At 40.0% G+C, this 27,424-nt stretch overlaps 1 protein-coding gene across 4 annotated transcripts in view; it reads left to right on the top strand.

Moving 5' to 3' along the window:
* dock4b (dedicator of cytokinesis 4b) overlaps positions 1 to 27,424 on the top strand; it is a 189,702-nt gene that overhangs the window by 15,351 nt on the left and 146,927 nt on the right. The gene's annotated exons all lie outside the window — the stretch shown is intronic.

The raw sequence follows: 27,424 nt of genomic DNA, 5'->3' as shown, positions 1-27,424 counted from the left end.
TGGGGCGACCCGGGTCTTTCTGTATGGAGTTTGCACGTCCTCCCCGTGTCTGCGTGGGTTTCCTCCGGGTTCTCCGGTTTCCTCCCACAGTCCAAAGACGGCACGTTCAGGCTAATTGGAACTTGATTGAAATTGCCCCTTAGGTGTGAGTGTGTGAGTGAATGTGTCTGTGTGTCTGTCTGTGTCTGTCTGCCTTGCGATGGCTTAGATCGTGGAACCTTGTGAATAAACAGTACCTATCCTGCCACGAAATAGCCGACGAGCTGATGTGGCGTTAAGCTCGACTACCCAACCCAACCTCTGTTTACTATTTAGCAACACTCTAAAATTAGCTTAGCTAGCTAGCATAATAGGTAAAATCAACAAACTGGTGCTGTAAAAGGGAAAAAAAGCTGAAATAAAGCATTTTACTGTTTTGGATTTGTAGCCACTAGCCAACTCACTAAGCTAACATTTGCTATTTAGTGACACTTTTATTCTTACTAACTGCTGCACTGGTTATTGCTCTGGCACATGATTAACATAAGACTTCTCTTTTACACAGTCAGTTATTTCCTTGCCTCCACGCTCACTGGGGGTTCTGTATTCTGTATTTTCTATGTTTAATGTTTTGCCTGATCCTTTGTCCTGTGATCATGTTTCTGTAAAGCTGCTTTGTGACAACACCAGTTGTAAAAAGCGCTATATAAATAAATTTGATTTGATGATCATGATGATTATTATGTGGATTCTTTGAGTGTAACTCTTGATTTACGATTGTTTCTTTTGGTTCTATATAAGCTATTGTTGAATGACTGATCTTGATGAAATGCCACCTGAGGGATTCAATACCACTGGTGTACAGCTAAGACTTGTGCTTTTTCCCTTTATGCAATAATATTTCTTCCAATTCCATGAAGAGTTTAATGATATTTTGCGCTGCAGAGGGAGAATGTGCAGTTGTCTTACATTTTTTTCTGAGAAACGTTGCTTTCAAATGATATTTAATGGAAAGTGATTTCTTTTTATTTTATTTTCTTACTTGTTTTTTTTCAGATTTTTCCCAGTTGTCCCCCCATTTAGCTGATTCCTCCTCCGACACATGTTAACTCAGCCACCGCCTATTTTTGAACTGTTGCTGATGCAGCATTGCCGAGTAGCATCACAGCGCACTCGGAGGAAGGTGTAGCGACTCGTTTACGATCACCCTAGTAGTGAAGGCCAATTGTGCTCTCTCAGGGCTCCGGCAGCTGATGGCAAGCTGTATAACCAGGATTCGAATCAGCAATCTCCTAATCATAGTGGCAGTGCTGTGGACTGCTGGACCACTCGGCAGCCCAATTGAAATCGATTTCAGTAATTTTCTCACACATTCGTTGACATCTGTCTATCTTGTAAAACATATGATATGATTACAGTCACTTTATAATTTAGTTAAGTATTTGGTAAGCTATTAACTGGACTGGACATAGCTATTCCTGACCATGTCCTATGTGTCTGTCACTTTTGTGCCATCTTTTTCTTTATTATTTGTTTGCTGCAAATCAGAGGAGAGGAGAGAAGCGACATAAAAATGGCATAGCTAGCACGATAATGTTCTATTAACCACATAACTGTTCACGTCAGGTTGAAAGAAACTTCTTCTAAAATGTTTTAGAAGGCATTGGCTCGTATTTGAAGGATGAAGTTGAGCGGCTGGAGTTGGAAGGACAGATAGCTGAATTAAAGTTTATCCGTGTGCTGGCCGCCTCCGTAGATTAGGGAAGGATTGATTCAGAAAGCGTAGCAGGAAGCTCGGAGCGGCCCTCGGAGGCAGCGAGCCGTCACCTCCTGTCAGGTGTGTGATCTTGCACTCGCTCGACCTCACTCGACTGCTGTGGGCCTTACTCTGGTTGGCCATCTGAAATTACCTCTCCATCAGAAGACTCCGTACACACAGAGCTGGGCGTGAACGCTCTGCTGACTTTGTGGGGATGAACCGACGGTTTAACAGTTAGTGCAGGAGGGTGAGCAGTAGTGAAGACCAGCCCTGACAGGATCTGAACCTCCTGTCTCCAGACTTCTTCACTCTTTTTATCTGGACAAACACAATTACCCTCACTGCTGGCCTTCAACCTTTATCTGCAGTCTGCAGCGGCTGACATTTCTGCAGTTTAATCTACATTTCTATTTCAGTAGAGTCATACTTTACGAAAGTTGCTTTGGGCTAAAACCAGTGGACCAATGAAAACGCTCTAAATGATTTAAATGAATTAAATCTTTTTACACTGACTCATATTTACTTGGTACAAGTTTCTTCTGTATAGCTGCCATTTGTACTGTGTCAAAGCACAAAAGATCATTATTTAAAACCATCTATCTAGGCAAAAACATATGAAGAGTTTGATTCCAAAACGCGATAAACTCCATTTTTTTTTAAAAATGAGTTAGAGCCAGAATCAGAATGTTATGTGACCACTCTTGAAAAGCCAATATTCAATTTTCATCAAAACGCCACATCCGCCGTGTAATACTGCCCTGTTTTCTCTCTTTCTTTCCAAAACACGATAAACGCCAGTCTTGTTTTCCCGCAGAACGCCACATCTCCCCTCATCCAATCACAGTGCAGCATTCTACGAGCTATCTAATATAAACACGCGCGCTTGTTCTTTAATGAAATTTTGCACTTTTTCGAAAAGAAATGTTTTGAAATTTGTGTTTTTAGGCCCAATGGTTAAACCATTATATTCAGATGTACAATTTACTGTTATTTATTATTGTATTTTGCACATTATTAGTAAAAAAAAAACAATTCTATTGATGCCAAAGGATATATAAGACATTTTGAAAAAAAAAAACTTGGCATGGATTTATTGCGTTTTGCGAAAAAACGAATTATTTTTAAAAATAAATCTTTAAATATTAAAATCTTGATTTGATTTTTTTGTGTTATTTTAACCTTAGTATGGTATTTGATAGTTTGAAACAGAAAACGATGGTTTTCAGCCTACCACTTTCTCGCTAAAGAAAACCCTTTTTTACTCAAATTGATAAAAATGGATTTATAGCATTTTGGAACCAAACTCTTCATATATACAGTAAAATACAACTCTGGAAAAAATAAGCTTAAAAACAATAAATTTTATTTATTTTACCAAATTGAAAATCTCTGGAATATAATCAAGAGGAAGATGGATGATCACAAGCCATCAAACCAAGCTAAACTGCTTACATTTTTGCACCAGGAGTGAGTAGCATAAAGTTATCCAAAAGCAGTGTGTAAGACTGGTGGAGGAGAACATGCCAAGATGCATGAAAACTGTGATTAAAAACCAGGGTTATTCCACCAGATATTGAGGTCTGAAAGTTCTTTTTTGTTATTTCAGACATTTCTCATTTTCTGCAAACAAATGCTCTAAATGACTATTTGTATATATTATATATTATAGAATAAAACAACAATGCTCATTTTACTCAAACATGTACCTATAAAAAGCAAAATCAGAGAAACTGATTCAGAAACTGAAGTGGTCTCTTCATTTTTTTCAGAGCTGTATATTGTTAATTTCTCATGTTGTTTTTTTAGATTTCTCCTGAACACTGCTAGCTATCAAGTGGATGTGCTCAATTCCATCACCAGCTCACCTGATTTAACATCATTTAGCACTGATTTACCAAACCAGGTGTTGGGTGTAACTATTAATACATTAACTATTAGTAACACTAGACTTCCAGCAAAAGAGGTCTGGGTATTAACAGATCTTTTATTTGAGCACAGTTATAAAACCACTACTTACTATGTGAACATTAGAGTTTTACTCAGCTTTTTCATTTCAAATCCATGAAAAACTTTATAACTAAGCATGATTTTAATGAAATATCTTGTTGTACTACTGTATGCTACCATGCTACATTTTTAGACTGATAATATGGGTTTCACCCTAGGTTTTGTCATAGGAAGGAAGTTGTCAGATCAAGGTAAGAGGAATCTAGAGGCTGCATTGGGAAGTTTATGGGGAAGCTCTTAAATTTATGGCATAATTGTCTCTCAGTTTAACCCTGCCCAACCCAACATCTGCCTACAGTACATTCAGAGGCTTTGACTATATACCCTTTAAGTCTTTAAACTGTGGACCAGAGTAGTTACAGTGCTTGCCTGTCCATGTTGCTCACAGTCAGTGGTGTCAGCAAATGTAATTTGAGCTTTGTGTGTGCTACTGTGTATTCTACCCCCAGTGTTTCCGGTTCATGTGTTTTACAGTGGCGTGCCACTGCTTTAGCATCTGCTGTAAAATTGTAGGTTCTGCTGAGGTCTTTTTCTTTACTTTGAAACCGCAGATACCAGTGTGTTGGCGCTCCATGACAACAACCAAATGCTACAGCCACTTTACCTCAGATCGTCTACAATACTTGCCCTGTACAGAATGTACCTTTCAGCTGGAACACAGCCAGTTAGAATAAGTAGTAAAGTGAACTCAAGTAAACTGATACCAAGTGTGTTAAGTGATTATAAACCCACTCCAAACTTTTCTAAGCTTGGCTCCTGTGTCTGTTAGCATTGTGGCTCAAACTCCTAGGTTAGCATTGTGGCTCACCTAGTTTGTAAAGATGTTGTAATCTAAGATATTTGAAGTGATTAGCTGAACACTAAATATTTAATTTAGTTTATGCACGTATAGCACAAAAATCAACTTAAACTATGGCGCTCCGGGCACTTAACCCGGGGAGGCAGAGCCAGAAAGCGGGCTGTTTGGAGATATCAGCCAATAGCGTTCGCTGAGAGAGGTGACCCTGACCCCGCCCCCAAACTGTCAAAACCACCCCTTTCAAAACTCGAGCTCAAAAAACTCAGCCAGTAACTTACAGAGCGCGCGAGGAAAAAAAGCACCTGAGAGGAGAAAAATGAAGCTCAAGAGCAATATTTTCTTCAGTGCGCACACAATTCCCTTATTTTTGCTCACTAGTTTCACATTTGTGCTCACGAGAATTTATTTTACACACGCAAAATGTTAAAACATGCTGGTAAATTTTTTTCACCTGGTATTTTTGCGCCCTTGACTTTTGACATTGATGTGACGCCATATTAAACCTGCTATTTATTGTGGAGGAAAGACATGAGAAATGTTGTGTTTAAGTCTCTTTTACCCCAAATAATAAGTGGTTCTGAGATTACATAATCAGTGTATTTAAGGCTGATACAGACCACTGATCCCTTTTCAATATGATTGGTTGATAAATGGTACCGATCAAGGGCAGGATGCCATATTAACCTTTCTTAACCTAATCTAACCTTTGATAGTGCATCATCGTGCAGTGCTTCTACAATTACAAAACTTTGCAGAGGGCTTTTACTTTGAAACGAGGGATGCAGGAAGTGCAAAAAGAGTGGGAGAGAAATAATGGAGGCAGGGAATAGGAGGAGATTTGGTCCATTCATCAGAAAGTATTGTCTCAATAGTTCAAAGAGTCTTTTGAAAATGATCCCGTATATCAGGTTTCCACTGTTGACAGGAGGCAAAGAACCCTTTTTAGTACTTCGTATATACTGTAGAGTATAATATCAGGTTCTGTCTATACCAAATAAAGAAAGCAACAAAGCTTTTGATTAATCACATTGTTTACAAATGATAAGAAAACACCAGAAAAAGACATTTTCGTACAGATTTTAGTAAGGTTTGAACAGCAGCCTGCTGCAGAGCCCACTGTGCTGAATTTCATTTGTCTGAGAACTTGTCTAAGTGCTTGTGTTGGAAAATAGAAGTGTGTGTGTGTGTCTGTGTGTCTGTGTGTGTTTGGGGAGCCTGTTTAATTAATGGAGTTTACTAAGCCTCACTATTGAGCGCCCTATTTCTCCAAATTCTCGCTGCCTTTCGGGAATCCTCTGCTCTTTTGTGTTTACTCAGTTAAACATGAAGCCTTTAAACCATTAAAGCAAAAATGCTTAATTCATGTTTCTTAAAGGTTTCCACTTTCAGTAGATCACTCCCCGTTTCCTCCCTCCTCCCTGATCATTCAGAGCTGTTCATGGTGGTGGGAGGGAAGGGGGGCAGCGGTGGTGTGGGGGTGTGAGATCTGTCTTTTTGCTTCCTCCTCTCTGATTGAATGGGGTCTGCATTAACATTCAGACTGCAGTCCTAGACACCGTTTACGAGCATTCTGGGATTTCCTTCTGTTTTCTTCTTTTCCTTTTTGCATTTTCTTGTGTTGGCTCCATTGATCCTGTCCTAAGACAGAGCTTTTCTTCATGTTATGTAATGTTTATGCAACATTAGTGTCCTAATTAATTGTGAGGAACAGGTTTGGCGTGTGCGGGGGTGTTGCCGGTTTATTATTTAAGTTGTCACATTCCAGTGGCAGTACATGCCAGGGCAGATCAGGGATGGTGTGGCTTCATTCGTCCTCGTAGCTGTGTTGAGTGACAGCATGCGGGAGCAGCAGTGGAAGGACCAGGCTGGCCATTTTCTGTTTTTTGTATTTTTTGAGCAGCTTGTCACCTCTTGGCCTGCCTCCACCTGGTGCCTTTTCCCCTGCTTTCCCCCAGGGTGGACATTTGCTCTTATACGAAGTGCCACTCGGCATCAGTCTCTGCTCCTGTGCTTGAGGGAGGCCAACAGTCCATGTTTTTTTATCAAGAGGGCAATGTTTGATTCTATTCCAGGGTTTTGACCTTTAATGAGGTTTATTTTTTTATTTCCAACCATTCCAAATTACAACAGGAAGCAGCCTTGCAGTCCACACTGACTGTTTGAGTTAAGGGTGAACAATACAGTATAAAAACAGTTGAGTTCACAAGTTTATCAACTTAAATACAATAAATGGACATAGCTTTAATATATTTTGATGATCTATGGATATTTTTCGTTGTGTATATGTTATTGTCCATTGTATTTATTACACAAATCATACATCTCCCAATCTATTATTAATTGAAAGTTTATTGTCCTTTAAGTGGGTAATTGAGTAGCTATGGGTAACTATGCCTTTATATTATCAGTCTATCAGTGGCATTAAATTGTCTTACAATAGCAATAATATCATGTATCACAATTATTTCTGGGACAATATATCGTCCAATAAAAAACAGTTATCACGACAGGCCTAGTCACAAGTTTACATAAACATTCTGGGCCTAATAGCTGTACAACATACATCTATTTTTAAAGTTTACACTTTTGCAGGGTTTTTAAATAAACAGGATCATAATTATACATTAGTGCTATACATTAAAAAATATACATATAGCACACCAAATATTTGGTGTTAAATGTCCCTTTAGCCCTTAGGTTGCACCTTGACCAGACACTTTTGATATCTGTCAACAATCACAGGTTTTACATGCACATACCAACCACATATTTTCAATAGAGCTCAGATGAGGACTTCAGAAATACCAGATAAGCTCATACCAAAAGCTAATGTTAGTCTGTTTTATCCATTCTACAACCACCTTTTATGTTTAGTTGTAGCCATTGTCCAAATTTTCCCAATTTGTGTCCAAGTTTTTTTTTATATTTAATATCCTTCCAATTACACACTATGTAGTGAACTAGTTCTACAGACCGCTAAATAGCCCCAGAGTATGATGCTACCACCACCAGGTTTAACAGTCTGTACAGTGTCTTGGTGTCCAATGTCTCAATAATGCTTCTTCTTTATTGTGGCACAAGGAACTCAGTCTTTGTCTCAGCTGACCATAAATCTTTCCTCTAGAAGTCTTTTTCTTTGTTCTTTCTACCTTTTCAGCTTCAAACTGAAGTCGAGTTGAAAGTGCCGTATTAGCTCTAGGGAGTGAACTTGTGACCTTACGATGAGGCCCACGTCTAAATTGTTACCCTGTATCTGTGAGACATAATATAATACATTTTGAATCATCTGGTATTTAGGACCATGTATGTTGATAAACTCTTGGTTCAAGTCATTGTGTTTTTCTGTATATTTAGAATATTTTTGATATCCTAAATAGGATCCTCAAGGAATACTAAATGCTTACCCAACACTCAAATACTGGTATCCCATGACTTTTGGCTTTTCAGCGTGGAAGCAATTTTAGCACATCCATTTGACATTTTATTGCATGTTGCAAACTTTTAATGGTATTTTTCACTAAGTACTTATAAGCATTTTTTTTTATTCTACTGCCATCGGACAGCAAGCAAAAGCAGACTTTAGCTAAATGCCTGAGGCACAGTTATATCAAAATATATTTAAAACTGATGTTTGACATATATATTGCATTGTAGTTGTTCAGAATATTAAGGGGATATGCTTTGCTACTGTCCAAAAATCTAATATTGGCAAGAATATTTCATTCAGTTTATTGCATTTATAACACTATAGAAATGTTTTATATTGTTTTATATTGAATACAGCCATCAGCTCATAGCTGCAATATTGATGCATTCTGAATGTCTGAATTCTAATAGAAGAGCACATAAAAAACTCCAGAGTAAAATTACAGTCTAATATAATCCCCAATACTTTTGTAAGAATTGCCATAGTTTGGAATAAGAGCTCGGATCAGAGGCTAAGCTGTTTGCATCTCTCTTTATCTGTGGCTCTGTAGGTCCAGAAGCAGTTTGCCTCCTCAAAACTGTTATCAGATAAAAATATTGGATGGCCTGTGTGTGACTTCATGGCATTATCTCTTCTTGGGCTGACCATCATTGCAGTGGATTAGATTGGAAAATAAGATTTTGCCACCATCGTCAGACGTCCCTTAATGAAAGCCATTCATCTACTAATGGCTGTGTGGCGGGTCATGTGGTTATTAGTGGCCGATCCCATCGCAGTCATGAGGTTAATCATACACAGTTTAATCATTGGTGATCTGATTGTGTTTGTATGACTCAGGAAGCAGCTTAAACATAAGGGCAGATGTGTGGTTTGGTGGTCGGCTCAGAGCAGGCACTGCTGCTGCGAGTCTGTCGCTGCCTTAGCTGGGTTAGCGTAATAAGCGGCGAGGCTAAAAATACTGAGGCGCAAATGGGGCACGCTGCATCACACATATGTGTGCCGAACCGCCGCGCTGTCCTCGAACAGCACCTAATGCGAAAAGCAGGGTGTTTTCGGTGGCTTTTAAAAATAGCGCCTGCCAAAACTTCAAGCTGTAACATTCCTCAAAGCATCCTAAACGGGTGTAGACTGTTGCTGATCTGCTGCCAGCAGCGAATTTTGGATGTGGGCCATAATCCTCTTTGCACATGTTGGTCTAATGAACTGTGGACTGCAGTCCCCACCGCCATCACCGCAGGACAGCTGTTTTCCCATTTATTTCATCCACAGAAAAAAAGTTGACCACTTGCCATAATCTAGAGAAGCCTGGGAGAAACTACCTGTAGTGTAGGAGTCAGTGGAGAAAACAGGATTAGGATGGGGGTGGAGGTGGAGGTGAGCTCATCCATCTGCTGTGTAGCGTCTTGTTTCATCCACCCCAGCCTAACCAGCCACCCCCGCTTAAAGCACTTAATGCACAGAGCTGCTCTTTTCATAGAGGGACTCTTTGAAACACAGTTGTTTGTGTTTTTGGACCAAAGAAAGGAAACTTGGAAGATTTCTTTCTGGGAATCCACCATCCTGCTTACCTTAAGGGGAGGGTGATATGGAACTGAAACAATATCACAGTATTTTTTTAGGCTATTTTTGTGATAATGCTACTCATTATCATGAACTATTATTAGAAAAAAATATTTGAGTAATTTAAAAAATATACTACTGAAACAAAATATTAAAATTGTAAAATAAAAAAACAACAACTGTTTTTGCAAACAACAGGACATTGTGATTTTGTATAAAATAAATAATGTTATTTAACAAAACAAATAACAAATTCACCACAGTTGGTACAATATACACTGACATGCCAAAAGTCATGGGGTATCTATATGTAAAATGATCATGAAGTGTTAGCTTGGGAATATATGTAACTCGACTATACGCCTTCCAGCATATGATCGAATTAAGTCATGTAGCTACCATGCATTCTGTTTCTTTTTTTGTTTTATCTAATTTTCTCCCAAATTTACAAGGCCATTTACCCATCTCACTCATTAGGAATCCCCCTATCACTAGTAATGCCCCAACAACAGGAGGGTAAAGACCAGCACATGCCTCCTCTGATACATGTGAAGTCAGACACCATTCCTTTTCAAACTGTTGCTGATGCAGCATTGCTAAGTTCCCAGCGACTCAGTTTCGATACATCAGCTCACAGACACCTTGTTCTGATCGGCATCACCCTTTGGAGTGATGTGGGAAGAGAGCACCATTTACCCACCCAGAGAGATCAAGGCCATATGTGTTCTCTCAGGGTTCTGGCAGCTGATGGCAAGCTACATGAACGGGATTCAAACCAGCGATCTCCTAATTATAGTAGTAGTGCCTTAGTCCACTGGACCTCTCGGAGCACATGACATTCTGTTTCTTAACTTGTGTGGTGATTTAACATTCCTTGATCCACAGTGTTCTTTAGCTGGCAAAAGTCATGGGACACAATACTAGTCTCTGTCCAATGATAGTTGCACATCAGTAAAGATTGTAAAGTTTGTCAGAACTGTTGTGACAGTTCAACATAGGCCATAATGTCAGTCCAAAACTATTCAGGGAGAGAGAGATAAGAAAAATATGAAATAAATAAGAATTTTCCAGGAAAATAACAGAAGCCAGACACCAGAACCAGACCTGCCACCCACTGCTTTACTGAACTCCAGCCACGGAGAGTTACCAAACACACTGCCGACACAGGCAGCACATTCTGTGCTCCATCTTCAGCTCCAGCAGCTCCTGGAGCAAGTGTTCAAGCTGTGTCTTTTTTTCCCTCCTCTCTTGGATGTTTGGTTTGCAGTTGCGCTCGCTGTACCTCATTAAAGCTTTTATTCGCCTGGCCTTCGGGGACGGGGAAAGATGGAATGCTCGCACAAATGAGGCTACTTTGCCGTTTTGTCGACACGGCTCCTCCAAAAAAGAGGAGGAGGTGAAAACACGGAGAGAAATGAATCACACGCACCCTCGTCCTTTTTTTTTTCTCTCTTCCCTCTCAATCCTGCCGTCCTGTACCCGTCTCCCTTCACTCTGCCCTGCCTTAAATTCCTCTGCATCAGGTTTAGCCAGCTCATTTATGCTGCGGTTCACTTCATTACGGGCAGTATTAGAGGGTGTAAGTGGCTGGCGTTGACCCACTTCAGGGTGGAAACTGGAGCACATTTCTGTTTTTTTCAAACCTCACTGGTTTCACCCGATCGATTTTTACTCGCATGGAACCCGGCTTGAATAAATTAGCCCAGCTCAGCCAGGCAGGCCACTGGAGCGCTTGTGGCTGCATCCAAATTAAGTGCGGTGAAGGCCCTGTCTGGTCAACCATATCTGTTTTTCCTCTCAATTTAATCAGAAGCTTTTAATAGGCCCGTCTAAAAGGCCTGCTCTGCTTATTTAGCCCCTTTAAGAAACGCTATGCTGAAGACGTGCTCTATAGCGGCACGCTAAGCTTGCTGCTGTGGTTAAAATATGAACACGCACCACTGAACTGATGATGAAAAAAAAGATTCTTGACCACTGTTTGACAAGCGGTCGTAATCCACTACACTGACATTTTAAAAATCATGGGATAGCAGTATATACAATTATTCTGAAGTGTTACCTCAGTGGACCTCATGGGAACAACCACACCTGTATTTCTGTAAGTTGTGGGGTGTTACCTTGTGAGTGAGGCAAAGCAAAGTGATTTGAACGAGGTCTGATAGTGGGTGTCGGATGGATGTTATCCATCCATTTCCATCCATTACTAAACTTGTGTGGCTATTTATGATACGCACTGGGTCTTAATGATCATGACCAGCAGTGTCTGGCTAATATTGTCCATGCAAACAAGCGACTCAAGCAACAAAAATTACATCCATGTTCAATACAAGAGACTCCACACACATCATTCTTTAGCTTCAATGGTATATAGCAAAAATCATGTGACGCATTACGAGTCCCATGTCCCCTGACATTTGGCATATCAGCATAATATGATGAGCAAAAAAATGAAACATGGAAGAAGAATGTGTCCGCATTTTTTGCTTCTCACAATTTTTGTTGGAAGTTCTGTTTTTTTATTTATTTACTGAAAACAGTTTCAGAAAGTCTTTTCGTTTCATTTTGGAATTATCTTAAATCGAACATTTTCAAAAAAATTCTCTTGCAAAACAAACTTTAAAAAAGAACTATACTGGTTGTTTTGATTGCCTGAATGTGCCCTAGTTCTTTGAGTGAGCTCAGGAAGTCACAGACAGTCCCAGAAGTGAGAATGTGGCGGTAATAAAACTCTTCATTCCCTGGCAGTCGCATGTTTCCAGCTTTCGCGCGTGTTTCCTCAAGCACCGCTCAGTAATCCTGCATGATCTGCGAGAGGCGTAGAGGGCAGTAGAATAAGCAGACAGCTGAAGCTCTTAGCCTGTGTGGAATTTTACACCACGTGTTTGCGCTCCTGCGACCGGAGTGAGCCGCTTTTACCAGGGGCACCTTTAAACCAGCACTGCTTTACATGGCTTAACTATTTCTTATTCCTGCAGACTTTTTCTAGAGTACAGAAAGCAAACACCAACTGTTGGTTTGTGCCACTGAGTCCGTGTGATCCTGAATCAGAAGGCTTTGTTTGCTGTGGTCGGCTGGATGTTCATCGCTCCGTGTTATCTGCGGCTGTGCCTCTGCACCCCGCGGGGGCTCCGGCGTATCAGGGCCGCGTGGTCAGATGGACGGGAGTTGGGAATGGAGTGTTTATTGATTCTTCTTAAGCTGAAGCAGATGTTAAGGGCCGACCCTGGCATGCCAGTGGCTTACGCTCTGGCCTCTGCCCGCCGCATGATACAGAGACTCTTCGTGAGGAAAAAATGACAGGCACATTCAGAACACTGCTGCAGTCCTACACTCTGTGGCTGCTTGGGCTTGGAAAAAGGGAACCAAATATCTTGGATGGACTGTGTGGATGACTGTGTTATTCCTCCAGTAGATTTAAAGTAATAGCACAGGTTTTACTTCTGTAGTGTAGCTTTTTTTGCAGGTGTAGCAGGTTCTTCATTAAATTGGAAAAGTTTGTACCTTCCAAAACTAACCATCTCAAACGTTTTTATATGGGTTTTAAAACTGGGTCATGCCTGCTTTTCCTTTTGCTGTCCAGATAGTCTCAATTCTTTGTGGTATGAATTCCACAAGATGCTGGAAACATTCCTTGGAAATTTTGGTTCATGTTGACATGATTGCAATTCCTCCAGATTTTTTCTGGAGCACTGTCACGCTGGGAATCTGCTGTTAAGCAGGATTTAAATCTGGAGAATTTAAAAAGGCTACTGAGGAACACTAAACAAAATGTTTGGTTTTGCTTTGCGACATTGGAAGTAGCCATTAGAAGAAGGAAATCCACGCAATCCACACTGTCCACACTTTGAATTAATTCCTTTTTCCCCCTCCACAAGGTTGGATCAGGTTAGTTGCGATGGTAAAAGCAAGGCTCAGGGAAATTGGAGCTTTGATGCCAACAATGTCAACTTCAGAGCCTGGATAGCCACAATGCCAACAGCCAGGCTCAACAGAATTGGAGCTGTGATGCTAACAGACACAGCAGCCAGGTTTGGCAGGATTGGAGTAAGTTAGCTGCGAAGCTAACAGATACAGCAGCCGGACTCAGACTCAGGATAGGATAGTAATTCTAGTCCTAATGGAAAGATTGGCTACTTTTCTCTGTGTCAGTTTGTAGTACTGTGGTTTGTAGGCTTGCAACAATGAGTCAACATAATCCATACAAATCTAATTTGTAATTTGTAACTGCAGTGCACTGCACAAAGAGCTGAGGAGAGGAACACAATGAAAGAGGTGGGAGGGCTGTAAACTCACTTCACGCTTAGGCCGAATCCCATTTCCCTTTTGTACCCCTACCCCTTGTTTTCGAGTGTAACCCTTACCTTTGGAACAGAGTTACAAGGGAAAGGGCTGAAATCTTTCTCCTGAGAATTGGGACAACCTGATACAGATATACTCTTCCAGCTTAACAAGAATCAGGACACCCTATCCCTAGGCATGCACGTGCAAAAAAAGAGTGGTAGGGCTAAATGGTAGGGCCAAGGGGTGAAATGGGATTGGGCCTTAGGTCTCTGTCATCAAATGTTCCCTGACACAACATATTACATACACATTTAAATAGTGCTGTGCATTTTTCATGATTACTACTATTTTCTAAATGGAGTAATCACGATTTTAAATACAAAAAATATCTGAAAACGCTACTCATTTCTGAAGTGTTTATCCATCTTACCTTGGTTACCGGCACCTCAAACAAACTAACGTGTGCATATTTTCTAAACATTCCGCTTAGTCTGAGGACTGAGCTCGTACTGAAACAAGTTCCAGCACTTTTGACACAAACAGACGGTGGGATAAAGCATATATTTAGCTAGAAATACATTTTAATGTTTCTACAAACGGCAACGTCATCGCTCTCCTGTATGGATCGGTGATTAATTGTGGAAAACAATAATAATCTGTCCTTCAAAGGTTCTTTTGTGACTCGTCCAGTGAGTTATTTCTGAATTTTCAGTCAAAGACCCATGTTCTAAAGGTTTTTTTTACAGGTAAACCTAGTTTAGAACCATCTGTAATTTGTTCTGTCAACTGTAATTTGATTTTTAATAGGGGGGAAAAATCGATCATAATCAAAAATATTTTTTTTTAATAAAAAAAAATTAAGATGATTTTTTTAGACCATAATCACCCATAATAATACAATTTATTTCTATAGCATTTTTCAGGAAACTCAGACGCTTTACATTGCATTAAAAAAAACACAATATAAAAATACATATTAAAATAATCATCATCATCATCAATACTATACAGTAGAAATCAATAGAGCAAAACAATCAATGCATAATAGATAGAAAATTTTTAATTTATTAAGTTAAAAAAAGTAATTTAAAATCAGTGTATAGCTGTTTCTGGAACATGAGCTGTGCCCACAGAACACAGAGATAGAGGGTATGACAGAATGCTAACGTCAGAAAGCACATCCTTGTCCCTACACTACCACCACCAGTGTGGGTGCTTCCATTTTGGCTCATTGTCTGTCATTAATTTCCATTATCTGTCCTTCCAGTTGTGGGTTATTGATGGCTCAGTGTGGCGTTTAGCTTCTCTGCGGGTTATTAGCGTCTCTGAGCTGCGTCTGATAAACCAGCACGTCGTTAGTGGGACACTTGTGCTGTAGCGCCTGCGCTTCAGCACCGCTGTCGAATGCCAAAACAGACAAACGCTGCTTGTTTGTGGAGAAGAGAGATCAGATTATGGTAGCAGGACTCAGTGGAGTGTGGCTGATGTTCCTCTACTCTCTCTGGCAGAGCGGCGCTTCCAGGCTGTATGATCACCACTCCGGAAGACCCTGGAGGCGCACTGCTCTCCTAATGCATCTCACGGCTGGCGCTCTGCCAAGCTGAACCAACATAATCTCTCTCTCTCTCTTTCTTTTTCTCTCGCTCTATTTCTACCTGCGCAGCAGGAATAATATGTTATACCTAATGTTGGAATGTTTGATTCAGGTTAGCTGAAACTCGTCTGATGTCTGATTTAATTATTGATCTTCTCTTTTTCTAATTACTTCATCTCCTTTACATATACTGTTTTTCTCTGTTCTTTCATCTACTCATCTGATGGAATCAAACCTGGCCACACTGCAACATAAATATATGACAGAAATAATTAAACAAGTTTTTTTTTCCTAGAGCTAAAGTGGTTTACAGAAGCGAAGTGGCTGCTGTGGTATTGCTAAGTGGTGTTTGTAGGTATTTGTTATGATGTTGCCGGGTGGCTCCTATGGTATTGCTAAGATTTTTTCTGTGGTGGTACCTATGTTGTTGCTAAGTGTTTGCTAGGTGGGTACTGTGGTGTTGCTTTTCCACTGCTGTGATGTTTCCAAGTGGTTGCCAGGTGGTTTCTGTTTTTTTTTCCAGATGTGTTTTTATGGTATTGCTACAGAGATCCAAAGTATCCAAGTTGATTGCTGAGGTGTTCTAGGTGTTCATATGACTTTGCAATAAGGGTAAAATTATAGGTTATCCCATGAAATTATAAATTATTATCAGAGTATGTTGCTTGGGTTACAATGACATCATGATACTGTGATTCTGCTATACTTGATATATTGCAAGATGCCTCTCTTTCTGTGATATTGCTAAGTGGTTGCTATGTTTTTCTTAAGTTGTTGCAAGGTGGTTGCTCTGGTGTTGTTAATTGATTTGTATGTTGATTTTCAGGTGGTTGTTAAGGTGTTGGTTAAAGTGTTTACTACTAAGTGATTGCAATGGTGTTGCGTGGTGGTTGCTGTCAACCGCTTCCTAGGTGGATGATATGATATCTAACTTGGTTGTTGATGTGTTTTTCAAAAGTGGTTCCTTGCTGGTTGCTGTGGTATCTCAGGTGGTTGCTGTGGTATACTGTTACTGTATAAGTTATTGGAGCATCATGTTTTGTAGGCTGTTATTTCATGGTAAAATGCTCTGTGATGCTTTGCTTCAACAGTGCTGAAGCATAAAAGCAAGAGCAGCTTCATAATTGGCCCCGCGTTAGCCGGAACACATGCTGTCCGCAGGCCTCCGGAACACTGCGGGCCCCTTGGTCTGTCCATGGACATATGGCCATCTGACCTGGTCACATGACCGGCGTGTTCACCTGTTACAGTCATGTTCCACATCAGTAGCAGCATCAGTGTGAGCCTCAGCCTCGCGTTAGACCCCGTTACTGCGCTGCACGTCTGCCTGAGGGTTAATCAGCAGGGATGAAACGTGGCGTGACGCAGGGAGCCTGAAGCCATGCTTGGGTGTCATTTGCTTGGCTGCTTTGCTCTGCTTTGTATGGCGACAGGAGAGGGGGGCTGGAGAGGGGAGTGGGGGGGGGCTGCTTGCACTGAATCACAATTGCAGGTCGGGGGGCTCTGGAGGCCGAGCGCGTCTCTCATGCAGTCCTGTGTGTTCTGTTGGGACGGGGGAAACAGTGGCGGTGCCATCCAGGGTCTTTTGAAGTGGGTTATCTCAGTCTGCCTGTGTTTGTCCATGTGTGTGCATCTGAGAGAGTGGGCCAAAGTGTGTGTGTGTGTGTGTGTGTTTCCTGCACAGCGGTGCCTGCCTCTGTTTGGACACTCCTGTCTGCCTTCTGAAGCGAAAAGTGTGTCTGTGTGTGTGTCTGTGTGTGTGTCAGTGTGTGTCTGTGTGTGTGTGTCTGTTTTAGAGAGAGCAATGTGGCTTTTTCATGCTGAAAAAGCGTAGATAGAGCATTTAATTTACATGATGAGGTCATTTGTGTATGAGGAAAATGTAATTCATATTGGCAAAATATATTACATTACACTAATATGTCAAATAATGCATATTTGTATAGCCGCTATATATATATAGATAGATAGATAGATAGATAGATAGATAGATAGATAGATAGATAGATAGATCAGGGATGCCTGTTGATACCGTAATGATATCAGTATCTGCCAATAATTGCTTATTATTCAAAATGATACTTGCTGATATTTATTGTAAGGCGCTGACACTCTGATTGGGAGATTGCTGGTTCGAACCCCGTTCTTGCAGCTTGCCATCAGCTGCCGGAGCCCTGATGGTAGCACAATTGGCCTTGCTCTCTCTGGGTGGATAGATGGCGCTCTTTCCCCTCATCACTCCAAAGAGTGATGTCAATCAGCATGAAGCGTCTGTGAGCTGATGTATTAGAACCGAGTCGCTGCGCTTTCCTCCGAGCGCACTGTGATGCAATGCTAAATCAGCATCAGTTAAAAAAGAAGTGGTGGCTGACTTACGAATTGGAGGAGGCATGTGCTAGTCTTCACCCTCTTAGTATTGGGGCATTACTAGTGATAGAGGTTGTCCTAATGAGTGGGTTGGGTAGTTGGCCTTGGGAGAAAATGGGTTAAAAAAAAAAAAAAAGGATTTATTTTAATTATGACCTTTGTTTAGTTAAGTTTTAAAGTAAAACAAACAGCAGGGTGTATATTCTCTCTGTAAGTCATAAATGTCTATATTGGCTTTATATAATAGGTGTATATATATAATGTATTTACATCTGTGTTACGCCTTGAAATTAAACAAGCTCATTTGTCTGTGTCTGTTAGCATCAAGCCTCTCACCTTGCTGAGGTCTACTGTTAGCATCATAGCTAACAGAGTCTGGCTGCCATGTCTGTTAGTATTGTGGCTCTAAACCTGCTGAGGCCAGCTGTTAGCATTGAGGCTAAACTTTACCAGCCTTGCTAAACACAGCTGCTGTGACTTTAGCATCAGGGCTCTAAACTTGTTGAAGCCGTCTGTTAGCTTTGAGGCTAGGTTTGTTCCAAAAGTATAAATAGGCTGTTGCTGTTATTATTGCAACTAACTGGCTCCAATCCGTCCTTCAAATCCTGTCTGATGTTCCTGGTAGCATTGCAGTTGCCCTGCTCCAAACTTCCTATCTCTCGGAAGGGGCATTGTTTCATCATATAGTTTAATACTCTTCTTATCCATATTGCCATCTTGCATGCACAGTGTCCTTCTCTGGCTTGTCACGTTTTCACAGGTCTGGACTAACCTGTACATGTGGCTAGACTGGATCTGAAAACACAGAGCGAATGATAAGGACACATGAAAAAAACATAAGACATTGACAAGTTATCGTACAACATTTATTGCAACAAAACAGTTACTGCCTGAAGTGAGTAAAATGAAAGGCAAAGTGATGAAAATGAGATTCAGCATTTTAAGAAGTCATCTGAAAGTCATTATGGATGTTTTACAGGCTCTAATGATGCTGCTCTTCAGCTGTTCGAATAGACGTATTGTAATCCATTATGTGAGTGTCAACATTTTAGACACGCTTTATTTTTTTATGGAAGCCATTGGTTCCTCTTTTAGCCCTCTGGGTCCGAGTCACAGTGTCACAGTTCGGTTGCCTGGATGTCAGTAATGATGAATGATGGTATAGATGAAGACGGTAATGATGGTTAGAGTGATATAAATTTTGTCATCATCAGGGAGGCAGTGGCAGTGTATAGCTTTGGGCAGTGCGGAAGTGTATAATGGCGTGTGTGTGTGTGTGTTGGGGTGGAGTTGAAGAAGGGAAAGATAAGGACTAATGGAGACTGATTAATGTATTACATCACTGTTCTTCAGTTTGCTCTTCCCTTTAGGCCAGTCATGTAGTCACTCTGGCCACAGCATCAGGACCCTCTGTGAAAACCCTCTGTGAAGGCCTGACTACAGCAAAAGTGATTTTGGATTGTCTATAGTTTCTATGGGTCCTGTTAGAACAGTTACAACAAGCCTTGGATCAAGGGTTGGATCAAGCCTTAAAGCTCCACTAGGTAGGATTGAGATTTTGTGCTCGTGGGCTCCCCCTACAGTTGTAGAGTGTAATTAATGTTTCAGACGGATTAGTTTCTCTTTCTCTTTTTCTGTCTTTCACAGACATATTCGCCCTCTTTTCAGCTTCTGCCAGAGTGTCTGTATGTTAGTTTATAAAGAATGAACCAGTAGTCCTTGTAGAACTGTTAGAACTGTTAGGTCGGAAAGCAGGTTGCAGTTCTCGCGAGCGTTGTTTTGAGCTCAGAGGAGCTCTGGCACAGACACGAGAGGACCCCTATTCCTCCTATAACACCTCAATGCAGAGCAGTAGCTATGATTAGCCAGCCATAATTCTAGTGTGTGTGTAGAAGTTCTACCGCCCGGCAGCGATACACCGAGGAACCCTGATTGTTCCGGTAACCCTGAGCACTATCAGCTAACAGTTTGTTCCAAGTAGCTTGTTTTAACACGATAAACATGCAGGTTACAGTCCAATATACTCACCTCTGTACGGCAAAAGAGCTAGCACTGCAGTTAGCTGTTAATGCTAATACTGCTTCAGCCTTGGTGCTGGAGAAACTTCACTGACACTCCTTTTTATTTATTCTGTACTTCAGTAAAGTGGATGTACTGCTCCTTAATACCTGACTGGTTCAATGCATACATATATGTGGAAGTCGCACTGTCGATTTTTGGGAAAATTAAAGGATTTTTGGGAAAATTAAAGGATTTTTGGTGCGCCTTATAATACAAACAATATGTTACATTATACAGCCAGTGCCCATTGGAAAACTCATTTTTAGCTGCCACCAACAAGGGTGAAATCTAGGGATGCACTGATGTGGGAATTCTGGGCCGATGTCTGATATTACACGTGTATATACCTGCTATTGCTGATATAAATATATATATATAACACTTACAGAGAACTTAAAAAAAAAGTATTCATTTATTACATGTATGTATATCTGCTATTACTGATATAAATACACATTTAACACTTACAAAGAACTTTTTACAGACAAATGTAACATGTATTTGCCTTATATTGTGGCGCAATAAATACCTTAGCATTTCAAATCTAGTCATCTGACTGTTTCCGATGATTTGAAAAAAAAAATTAATTGCTTGCTGATACAATAATTTTTATATCATTGTGCTTCCCTAGTCAAAACTTGTGATTGTGACATCCTTGTGAATAACAAATCTACTGTTTGTCCCGTCTTTTTGGGACCGGCTGAATGAAACTGCTTAAGATAAAAATGAAAATGAGGGTATAAAAAGTGATAAAGTGGAAACGAGTCATAAACAGCGTGTATTACACAGTGGCTTGCGCTTATCTTACACTTACGTGCTTACGTTTCACGTCTGGTGTGAATTCAGAGAAACTCGCTCACCTCAGAGAAGTTCACGCCGACCTCATCAGCTGTGTATTTTGCCAGCGCTCAGTAGGCTAAATCAGTTCAACTAGAGCAAAAAATGTACATTAGCAGCTGCTTCATTTGGCAACTTTGAAAAAGCCTCGTGAACGGCACAGGCTGCCTAATTGGCAAGCTTGTTATTCAACAGCAGCGCAACAGCTCAAACAGAGAGCTTCCTGAAAGAGCTAATAGCCGCTGGCTCGGAGTGTTTGAGTTCTGCTGGCATTCTGTCTCTGTGTACATGGCCAGGAGGCAGTGCTGATAATCAGATTAAGCTGCGGTGCCCTGACGGTGGTCCCTTGGGGGTGTGTGGCTGTTGGGCCTGGTCGAGCTGTTGGGTCTGCTGCTGCTCCTGAACCTTCTGCCTCCACATCCCAGCAGCTGCCTCCACACTTCCTCCATTTACCCTCACAGATACAGTACAAACACTGAGTTTTAATCTGCTGGATCCAACACTGTGTACAGTAGAGAAGACGTATCAGATGATTTTCGAAGATTGGACATTAGTTTCACCTCTCTGGTCAGAGAGTGGTTTAAATATGGCTTATTCTATAAAGCGAAATGCAATTTTAAGCGTTTTATTTATTTTATCGTTGATGATTATGAAGCTTACAGCCAATGAAAACCCAAAAATCAGTGTACCAGAAAATCTGAATATTATGTAAGTTGGCAGTGTGGGCAGTGTGCCAAGTCCTGCTGGAAAATGAAATTCACATCTTTATAAAAGTTGTCAGTAGCAGAGGGAAGCATGAAGTGCTATAAGATAAGATTTAGAAAAATAAGATTTTTCGGGAAAAGAAAACTGCACTGCACTGAATTTAGACTTGATAGAACACAGTGGATCAACACCAGCAGATATCATGACTCTCTAAACCATCACTGATTGGTGGAAACTTCACACTAGACCTCAAGCAGTTTGGACTGTGTGTCTCTCCTCCACTCTTACTCCAGACTCTGATCCCTTGATTTACAAAATAAATGTAAACTTTACTGATGGTCAGTGATGGATTGGACAGCACTTTATTCTTAACATTTATAGAGATGCAGATTTCATTTTCCAGCAGGACTCGGCACACTGCCCACACTGCCAAAGTATCAATTGGTTTGGAATCGGTGTAAAAGAAATAAACGTTTAAAATAGATAACTGTGTGTCTAATACAGATACATAATATATTTTGATACATAATCACATTTTGAACTGAATTACTGAAATAAAGTAACTTTTCAATGATTTTCAATTATTTTTCATTTTTTTGAGATACATTAGCAGGGTGTTTACAGGATTATCTCTGATACATTAATTTTCCGCTCTGGATATCAGATCCAGCATTTCCTGCTGAGATTAGCCTGATGCTAATACTCATTAACTATAAAAATAATAAATCAACAATAGTAATTACAACTGATCGTAACTACAGGGAGAATTGCCAGGGAAGCCCCCTATCAAAGGATTAGATGAGGTTATGGCCAGTATTATATATATTATACTTGCTTTTGTGCACAGATATGTGGCAGTATAAAGAAAATATGCGAACAATGGGTTGCACAAGAATAAAGCAGACTTATTAAAATAAAATCACTGCTTAAACTGTGGATGTTTTGTACTATAAGAGTGTTTTTTATTATTGCTGACTCATCAACTGCTGGCTCAGATTCAGAGTGTTAAATAATCAGTGCGATGTGTGAACTGTTTAAATGCTTGTCGGTTCCTGAAGCAGAGACGAGCGGTTAGCATCGCACATCTGAATGCTACTTGCTGCCATATGGTCTTCATGGCTCAGTGCAGTTTGGAGAAATGCTGGCTACCCTCTCGCTGAACTAACCTGGACAGGCCTGCACTGAGCAGCACTGGATAAACGCTTATTTGATCACTGGAACAATAACTGAAGTGGATGCAGGGCACCAGCTGTTGAGGCCGGACAGTGATGTAGAGGCTAATATCCCCATAAACTAAACTGGAGGCCGCTTCCCCCTCAGGCCGTTTGTGTTGCTGTAGGACGTTGAGTGGTCCCGACAGACAATATGACTTTTTTTTAAGGGGCCTGGATAGTAGATCCCTGAGGAAACGGGGTGTGTAGATGTTGGGAAAATGTAAAAAAGATGTAAAAATTGGGAAAATGAGTATACAGTGTACATTATAATTACTGTGGTAATTAAACATGGTATTTAAATGATTCTAATTCTAAAAGTAACAGAATAGCATTACATTCAATTCAGTCATTAATTAATTGAAGGCTACAAGACATGAAATTTGGTGGGAAGTAGGGGTGGGCAATATTATATCGTATACAATATATCGTGACACAGAAATATCAGGAAATTAAAAATCCATATTGTGATAATAGTGATGGTTTGTCTTAAAAGTAGTCCTTTATTTACTGTGAAGCTTTAAGTGTATTTATTGTATAATTGTTTTAGTTTATAGTTTTTGTTTGTAGTTTATATGCATGCACTAAATATTCTGCAATATTATTTGCTGCATCATATTATTTTATGCTATATTATTTATTTTCCCACATTATGATTTTACTGTTATACTATTACACTATATTCCTGAAATTAATGAAATATTTTTCTGTTTTCCTATATTGCCAAATAAATTGTTATCGCAAAAATACCCTGAAATATCGTGATATTATTTTAGAGCCATATCGCCCACCCCTAGTGGGAAGTTTATATTGGTCAATAAAAGATAACCAAGAATATGGTTCACAATTTTTTTTTTTCTAAAATCAAATGTATGCGTTTATGCTAGTCAACATAATTGATTGAGTTGTTAATTTGTAACTGCATTGGGACCAAAATACACAAAATACTGGAAACAGAAACACAATAGGGAAGGAATAAAGGCTTCTCACTTACCTACTGTCTTAATACAGGCTCAGAAATATGCATACAGCACACCTAACATTTATTGAAATGTCTTTTAGCACATTTAACCTAAATTATATGGTTTTGGAAGAAGAATTCTGGTTGGATATTTTTTTTGTTTTTTTTTTTCCTTCAAAGAAACTGCCTTTGAAGCACAGTTTTAAAGGAATACTATAATCTTAATATTAACTTGCTTAATCTATTCTTTTAACATGTTCTTGGGTTCATTGTCCTATATGAATTGTGTCTGATCATTCTCCAGTAAATCCTATATTTATGAACTGACTATTAAAGGTGCTGTATGTAATTTTAGTCCAGTACACTTTTTTTACAGTTCAGTACAGTTCAGTTTTCAACACTCCAGCCAATCATTTGTGCTGGTGTATTGAATGAGGTAAAGTGAGTGGCTAGCGCTAGTGGTTAACTGCTAATGCTAATGCTGATGCACCCAGCTTTAGTGGAAATCTGGAAATCTAAACTTACCGTAAATAAACAGAAGCACGTTTTATCCCGATTTATCGGGATAAAAATCTGTGTAGCAGATACATCAAGCACTCGTTTGACTTTAAAAGAAAATGAAGAAATCTTTTTTTTTTTAAAGAAAATATAACAGTTTTGTTTACTTAGCTTAGCTTTACTTAATTTAATTTACCACCCCGCGGCAAGACCTGCTGAATTAGAAGGAAAACATTGTGACATCCTGTTTCTTACTAGTGTCACATAATGCGTCTTATAATCCGATGCACCTTATGTATAAAAATAGACAAGTAAATAGCTGTTCATTGAATTATAATCCGGTGTTCCTTATGGTGCAAAAATACAGTAAGCTAGGCATGAATGTATGTCATGTAGTTCTCTTTGAAGGAAAAACTTTAACAGTTATTTGTGCTGCAGTTTTTCAAAGCTGTTTCACTGTATAATGAATGTGCTAACCATTTTCTTGTTATCCATCAAAGTCACTAAAACTGCTAATCACCAATACAAGCAATGTGAAGATTGATCACTCAGCAGCAGATGAATGACTGCAATTAGCAACCGTGTTAAAACTTGGTGTTTTTTACTTGAACCTGTGAAAATAAAAACAGGAAAGTTGTATTAAATAGCTTGTAAGTGGAAATCTGCTGTATTTGTCCCATTTCTGCAGTTGTTTCCTCTGCACTGCCTCTGTCTGACACACACTCTGCCCTCTTTTCCTTTTGTGTCTGGCACACAGCGTGGTGTCGGCCGCACAGGCCGGCCTGGCTTTTAGAGTAATGTGTCTTATATCAGCTCTATAATGAGCCTGGAGATGGAATGATGACATGCAGGGTATCTGACGAGCTTTTATCTCTCTCACACCCATCTACACTCATCTCTCTCTTCCCTCTTTAGCCCACACCTCTGCACACCCATCCTGCTGTCTTTCTCTCCCTCCCTCCCTCTTTCATCTCATCAGTTTAAAACTGCATGTTCTCATCTGGCCCTCCAGCCTGCTGAGGTCTAGCTGCAGGCGAAACGTGGCTGCCGCTCCGAGGTCTGCAGATCTGCCAGGGCTTTCTAGTGTCAGATATCTTGAGCGTGAAACAGACGGAGAGGCAGCGAAACTTCCACGAGGTCAGAGAATGGGGAAGTGAATCTGTCTGCTGCTTGATTTGAGCAGATACAGAAAGGAAAAAGTGGGTATGTGTCGTCTCAGACTGTGATGACTCTGAGACAATGGTGGATGAGGATGAATAACTTCGTGAATAAGTGAAGAGCTGGGTTTACCCCTGTGATGGATGTATGTAATGTCTGATAGAGGTGTAATGGTACACTGAAGTCATGTATTCCCTCACACTGTGGTTCGGACAGTTTCAAGCTCCAAGTTCACAATGCAAGTTTGGTATATCAAGAAAAAAATAAAAGAAATTGTTCATCTGATTGATATACAGCCTTTAGGAGGTCGTTAATAAAGCCTGAAGCATATTTCTTTTTTCAAAGTTTTTTTTTCAAAATGTTGTCATGTTTATTAATCTGGACAAATTACAAACCATTAATCTAAAGCAAGTTTGGGTTTTGATTTTTTTTGTTTTAAGTTGCAAAGTCTTTTCTTGAGTGACCACTGTGCCCTAGTTGAGTTGACTATATCACTTTTATTTGTTATTAATAACGGTTCAGCAGGCTTGTAAGTTTTTCTTGCTTGGGTGCCATACCGCTTGGTTTAAGTGCTCAAATTAGGGGTGGGTGATATGGCTCTAAAATAATATCACGATATTTTTGTGATAACTATATACTTGGCGATATAGAAAAACTAAAATAATTAATTCATTTCAGGAATATAGTATAAAAGTATAACAGTATAATCATAATGTGGCAAAATAAATAATATAGCATAAAATAATATAATGCAGCAACAAATATTGCAGAATATTTAGTGCATGCATATAAACTGCAAACTAAAACAATTATACAATAAATACACTTAAAGCTTCACAGTAAATAATAGACTGCTTTTAAGACAGAACAGCCCTATTATCACGATATGGATTTTTAATGTCATGATATTTCTGTGTCACAATATATTGTATACGATATAATATTGCCCACCCCTAGCTCAAATATCTCATCAAATAAGCTCATGAAATGTCCACAGGGCTGAAAGTCAAAACATCAGTGTCCGCAACAAGCCCAGACCCAACTTTGCAGCATAGCTACACTTCCTACATCACTTCTATCAACTATTTTTAACTTTCCACAGAAAACATTCAAAATGTCTAAAAATGTAGAGATTTCCTTAATAGCACAGTGGAAAAAAGGAAAAAAAAAAGGTGACCAAAGTGTCTCAAAGGGAATTAAAATGTAGGGATGCACCGATGTGTGAAGTCTAATTCGCTAATAAAGGTGGGAACCCAACCAACACCACAAACCCAGTTTACAAACAGTGTTACAAATCTTTCCAGCGCAAATAAGGAAAAACGAGCACAGTACTGTGCAAATGGGTTCAAACTTTACCTTCTACCTCCTCACAGCTTAAGGTTTCGGCAGGTAGTGTGCCAGGAAGCTCACGCAGTGTTCATCCACTCTGTAGATGCTATATATCTATAGTTTACCAGATGCAATGCAGGACCCCATAGCATGCACCTCATAGGGGTATGTCTTGCAGTGGCAGAAACCACAGCGGTATCAGAAACCACAACATCTAATGGTAACACTTTCTTGGCCTGCTGTTTGTTTGCGTCGACTGGCAGAGTTCATTTGCGTTAAGAGGCAAATGATGTCAGTTCGGTTTTTGCAAAACTGTCACTTGAAAGCACTGTGTGGAAGTGCATGTATATATTTATATACAGCTCCGCCACTGTTTTGTCTGCCTGCTGAATGAGGGTACATGCTGTTCTCATAGCTAAGCTGACAGGTGCATTTCCACAGGCTTATTTCCAGTTTCACGCTGGTTAGGCTCATCCAGTGTCTGACTGTCTGAAATGAAAAGTGTTTATTCAGCTTTGTTGGAGTTACTGTCTGCACTGTCCAGAGAAGGCTTTACATTTGAGATTTTAGAGCATTACTGTGAGGATTTGATTGCATTAAGGGACAGGAGCATTAATGTGATCAGGATGGGATGTTGGATGATCACCACCTGAACCTACCTTCTATTATCCTCTACTCCTCCATTTCCTCCCCAAAGTATAAAATAGAGCGCCATCATTCCAGGGAACACATTTCCACTGTTCCACTGTGCAGCATGTCCTCTAGCTCAAACCTGGTATTAGACATGGTGCCAACAGGTTCATGATGCTCCAGTTGTTCACCTGCTCCAGAGAGTCCAGATAATATGTTGGCAATACTTTGCTATTATGCATTTGCACATAAGTGCATAAT

Source organism: Astyanax mexicanus, chromosome 2 (genome assembly GCF_023375975.1).
Source record: "Astyanax mexicanus isolate ESR-SI-001 chromosome 2, AstMex3_surface, whole genome shotgun sequence".
NCBI lineage: Eukaryota > Metazoa > Chordata > Actinopteri > Characiformes > Acestrorhamphidae > Astyanax > Astyanax mexicanus.
This window is presented reverse-complemented; position numbering and strand designations above follow the sequence as displayed.